Genomic DNA, 5,731 nt, shown 5'->3' on the forward strand with positions numbered 1-5,731 from the left:
GATATGTAGACGACGTACTTATTTTCTGGAACACTCAACCCAACTTACAGAGCTTTATAAAGGATATAAATGACAATAGATTCGGCCTAGAGATCGAGGTAGAACAAGAAAATGATAAGACCATACATTTCTTAGATCTGCATATACAAATTAACAACTTACGAGGGTTCACGACTAAAGTGTACAGAAAGCCATCCTATAACCCTATATTTATTCCGTGGATTTCTCACGATCCTCCAGCATATAAAATAGCAGCGTTCAGAACGTTAATCGCAAGAGCTTATTCGCACTGTAACAATGCAAATGATAGAAAGGATGAACTGAATTATGTATATAACTTAGCCAGAAAGTACGGGATTAATCTTAAAGCTATTACCAACAAGAGTAGTAGGAGCCTTAAGAGGAGAAATTTACCTCATAATGAAGGAGTGTTAACGATGGAATATAATGCGTCGTTGAATAATATTTTCCGACGCATCGGAAAGGCCCAGAACAAAAGAATCATATATAAAAGAACCCGCACCACGTACCAACTACTGCGATCTGATAAAGATTTAGTGGACAGAAGAACACTCCCCGGGGTATATAAAATTCCAGTTTCGGACTCAAGGCGACGAAGTAAATTAATATATGTAGGGGCAACAGGAAGAAGTATCAAAGACAGGTTAGCAGAACATCAAGCAAATATAAGAAAAAAACAACCTTGCACTGCGCTAGCCACCTACGTTCTAGCGGACCAGCAAGACGTCAATGTTGAATGGGACCAAGCAAGACTAATGCAGATAGTTCGAGACAGGAGACACCGACATTACGCGGAAGCCTGGCAGATTTGTAAGGCAAAGCATAAAGGCCTTGCAATCAACTTCCGGGAATCGACTAAAATATCAGCAGCATGGTCCTCTAGCTTAATATAAAATTAATAATTGAAGAAAATAGTGAATATGTATCTCAAATTATATTTTTTGAACGATGTAGGGAGATGGCATCTTTAAGTATTTATATTTAGATAGTTACGTAATCTTTTTATATTTCCGGTTACAATGACGTCATGTACAACGGATTATAAGCGAGTTCGAAAGATTTAAAAAACTGTTATTCGTACTAAGCGTTCGATTTACGATTATGTCGTTTATTTTGTTACTTAGTTAATTTTATTTTCTTGAGAAAGGTCTTTTAATAAGATCGAAAACGTTTGAAAGTCATTATAATAAAGCGCCGACTGCAAGAAAAGGTGTTTTAGTAAGTGTTTTGATACTGCAATCAGCACAATATGGTGGTCTTCACATAGCATCATCCTTCTGCGTGGACCTATGCCAGGTCTGCGAGTACTGGACCCTTCCTGCATCCACCATGTGGCCACTCTTTGTACTGACATTGCACTATGGCCAGTCCTTTGGGCAATTTCACGATATGATGCTCCCATTTCTGACATGCCAATTATCCAACCTCTTTCAAAGTCAGACATTTGGGTGTACAGAGTTCTCACTCATCAATATGGCATAGCTAATCGTCAACAACATGTGGACCAAAAAAGTCAATTTCCATAACACAGTTTACAAGTTATAAACTAAACACTATAACAATTTTGCATAACAAATCTCCCCATAATTTCCATACCACTGTATGTACCTCATTTAATTTTTGATCATTCAATACCCTTCAAAAAGAGATTCTTTTGTCCCAATTTCATATGTCTTCGACAATATTGGGTGGGTGTAACACTTTCAATTTCCACCAGCGTATTTTGCCGCATTTACTGATCCCTCAATGAAATGCAATTTTCCATACCTTGAGCTGATATGCATCCCTACACTATAACACTTGCTGGGAATTTTACAGTGCACTGTAGAGTCATAATGGAATGTCTGTTGCTTTCTAATGACTTTTTTCTATTGTCTCCAATGCAGACTTCAAACTTTGCCTCATCACTAATCTCAAATCTGCTTCCACTGTTGTTGTGTCTAGCATTGATACTCTTTGTAAGTGTTTTGATATTAAAATATGCAGTCTAGAAAGAATTGCTGATTGCAGTTGCTGCCATCAGCACAGTATGGTGTGACGGCAGATCTGAGCAGTAGTTACTTACAATATGGTGTGACGGCAGCACAGATCTGAGCAGTAGGACAATTGTAAACCGATTGCTCGATGCTGGACTGAGATTTCAGACCCCCATGCAATGTGTTCCCTTAACCAGATTTCATTGCCAACAATGGCTAACATGGTGTGCTGCTAGATGTAATTGGCCACATGAATAGCGTACACTGTTTAGGCCAATGTGATAGTCAGCAACATGTCCACTGGCATACTGGAGAAAGAGCCCACCCTGATGTGATTTCAGAATGCCACTCAGGTCAACTCTTGGTGTCATGGTTTAGGGGGGGCAATCAGTTACCACAGCAGGACTGAGTGACACAACAATAACCACCTGCTAGTATGTGGACAGGGTGATCCATCCAGTAGTCATACCTTTCATGAACACCACCCAGAGTGGTAGCTTCCAACAAAATAATATCCATCCTCATGCTGCTGCCATCGCAAGACATGCCTTGCAAAGTGTCGCAATCATGAATTGGCCCACCTGGTCTCCCCTATTTATCCCCTATAGAGCATGTCTGGGATGCCAAGGGTAGACAGATTACGTCTCATAGCCATCCAGCACGCACTATACAACAATTGATAGCACAAGTTGTTCAGGCATGGAGAGATATACTCCAACAAGACATTCAAGCACTTATTGATTCAATGCCTGCAAGGATCCAAGAGTGTATCCGTGTTCAAGGTGAGCATACCTCTTACAGAAACATGTACCAAACAGCAATAAAACTTTGTGTAATTCATTTTGTGTTCATTTCTTCTGGGTATGCCCCTGTACATGTTTACCAAGTTTTGTGGATTTCTATCAATTCCATCTGTGTGTAACACTTTCAATTTCCGCCAGTGTATAAACAAATCCTCGAGGAAACTTATTACCATCATTAGAAAAATTATAATATCACAGACATTTTATTTTCCAACAGAATTGTGCAAGTTGCCATACTGCTAAACCACCAAGACTTGATTGGCCCAAAATAATAACAACATATTAAAATGGCCATTGAGCAGTCCTGACCTTTCCCCTGAAGAAAATATGTGGGATAAAATTAAAAAAGCATTGAGAAAATGTCCTCAAGTAATTGTGGGTGGTTTAAAGCAAAAAATCAAGCAAATTTTGGATGAAATTACTCCAAATGAATGCCTGGCTCATATTGATATGATGAATGATCATATGAACACAGTTATACAAGCCAAAAGTTAAACATTAATGTACTGTCTGAGATATTATTTGTCAGAAATGGCTCTGTTCGAGCTTTTTTTTTCGTCGCACATGCTTTTTTCAACTGCTTATAACATTTTTCATGAAAAATTTTTTATGTAAAATCCTCAGTTATAATAAAAGTTTACTAATATAAAATAATTATAAGTGTATAAAAATTTTTCTGTTTGATATTATTGAAGAATAAGTTAGAGATGAATTAAAATAACATGCTGTTTGAGGGTTTTTTGTCGGGATTGTATTTGTTGCTGTTAGATCATTGATTAACACCTATAAACAGAGTTTCTCAAGTTTATTTCAATATAAAGTATTAAAATGTAATTAATTTTAATATTTGTTTTTTAGATGATGAGGAAGTTACAGAAGCTGGAGGTGAAGGCGAGGAAGAAAGAGAAAATATTTATACAATTTCAGATGAAGTTCACTTTACAAATCCAAAAATTAATAGGTATGTAATGAAGTTACTCAACAAAGATAGGGGTGTTGTTTATTATTCTCATAAGCTACAATTATGTTAATTTTCTTTATCACTATGGTTCAGATTGCCATAATTTTTTCATATCTAATAGTATGATTCAATATCTAAATAATTTCTCTTGAAAATAGTAACCAAATGAAAACATATATTTTTAACATTAAATAGAATGTGCTCAGCAAAAGATAGACAATAACCAAACACCTTTTTCATTGCCAAGAAAGTTTATTTAAAACAAATGTTTTCGACCTATTCCATAGGCCATCATCAGGTTGAAAACGGACAATTGGAACATTTCCATTTCACAAGATCAAATATAAATATTTAAATTTCAAAAAAAAATTTATACATTACTTCTATTAATAAACTCCAAATACCTTTAAAATGCAGTCTATTTTAAACCACTTATTGAACGTTTAAAATAGACTGCATTTTAAAGGTATTTGGAGTTTATTAATTGGTTATAGTAATGCAGGTAGAGATTTAATTACTCCTATGTTACTTTTTTTTGTTTTTTTTTTATTTTTTTGTTTGAAATTTAAATATTTATATTTGATCTTGTGGAACAGAAATGTTCCAATTGTCTGTTTTCAACCTGACGATGGCCTATAGAATAAGTTGAAAACATTTGTTTTAAATAAACTTTCTCGGTAACGAAAAAGGTGTTTGGTTATTGTCTGTTTTTAACTTTTCTTTTTTTGTAGTTCAAATTTTGTTTCTATTTATGAAATTTCTAAAACATGACAGTTAGTAACAGAAATTATGGTTCTTTTTAAACAAATATTTTCAGATGTCATGGTTGTCTTATGAAGCCAGATTTAAAATGACTATTTCCACTTTTTTACAAAATTATATAAAAACATAATATGCCATCATAAATTAATTACATTGATAACACCAATACACTTACATACATCTTTTAAATTTTACATTCTATTTTTATAATTATTAACACAACTGTTAACAACCTTGATGAAATCTAAATTCTATCAGTGAATCCTTTTATTTATGTTTTTTTGCAACTGTCCCCCTTCAGCAAGTATAAACATTGTAATGACATTGTACTTGCTTTCCAATATCCACAACATCTATATTATTTTAATCTATAAACAGTAACCAACCTTTTTAACTAATACTGTTTTTTATTAATGTGTATTCAAGTGTGTATATAGTAGAAATGGGAAGAAAATTGAAGATAAAATTAAGTGAACACCTAGGAGCTTTAATGTTGTATTATAATACCATCTTAAAACCATTATAGGCATTAATAAGCATTTAATGTAAACTCCTTTTTATCAGAAAAGTGTATTTGAACTGACATATATATATATATATATATATATAACAGATATTTACATGGAAGACAAACTATGTACTGTACTGTACTGTACAGCTGTATTTGAACCAAATATACCCTTGTCATGTGGTATGCAGTCATTATTAAAACTTAATAATTACTAGCTGTTACCCGCAACTTCATCCGCGAAGGTTTTGAAAGCAAACCCCATTTACATTCAATATTTCAATAACCATAGTAATTGTTATATAACACCTACCGCTGAAGAGAATTGCCGAGAATCAAACGAACTATCTTCAATTTAATCAATTTTCTGGAACGTTTACAATCGTTCTATAATCGAACCAATACGCAATAACAAATTCGAATTTAAAACGGTTCGAACATTTTTTTAAGAAATCGAAATATATAAAAACACTAGCTGTTACCCGCAACTTCGTCCGCGGAGGTTTTGCAAGCAAACCCCATTTACATTCAATATTTCAATAACCATAGTAATTGTCATATAACACCTACCGCTGAAGAGAATTGCCGAGAATCAAACGAACTATTTTCAATTTAATCAATTTTCTGGAACGTTTACAATCGTTCTATAATCGAACCAATACGCAATAACAAATTCGAATTTAAAACGGTTCGAACATTT

At 34.0% G+C, this 5,731-nt stretch overlaps 2 protein-coding genes across 3 annotated transcripts in view; one reads left to right on the forward strand and one right to left on the reverse strand.

Moving 5' to 3' along the window:
- LOC111623665 (protein pellino-like) overlaps positions 1 to 5,731 on the reverse strand; it is a 97,262-nt gene that overhangs the window by 87,574 nt on the left and 3,957 nt on the right. The window lies entirely within an intron of this gene.
- Positions 3,662 to 5,731, forward strand: part of LOC111623677 (cytoplasmic dynein 1 heavy chain 1-like) — a 196,279-nt gene continuing 194,209 nt past the window's right edge. Inside the window, exon 1 of the mRNA XM_023366346.1 lies at positions 3,662 to 3,761. The gene's annotated coding sequence lies outside the window, so the exon portion shown is untranslated. The remainder of the gene's footprint in view (positions 3,762 to 5,731) is intronic.

Source organism: Centruroides sculpturatus, unplaced genomic scaffold (assembly GCF_000671375.1).
Source record: "Centruroides sculpturatus isolate CEXI.00-Female unplaced genomic scaffold, Cexi_2.0 scaffold176, whole genome shotgun sequence".
NCBI lineage: Eukaryota > Metazoa > Arthropoda > Arachnida > Scorpiones > Buthidae > Centruroides > Centruroides sculpturatus.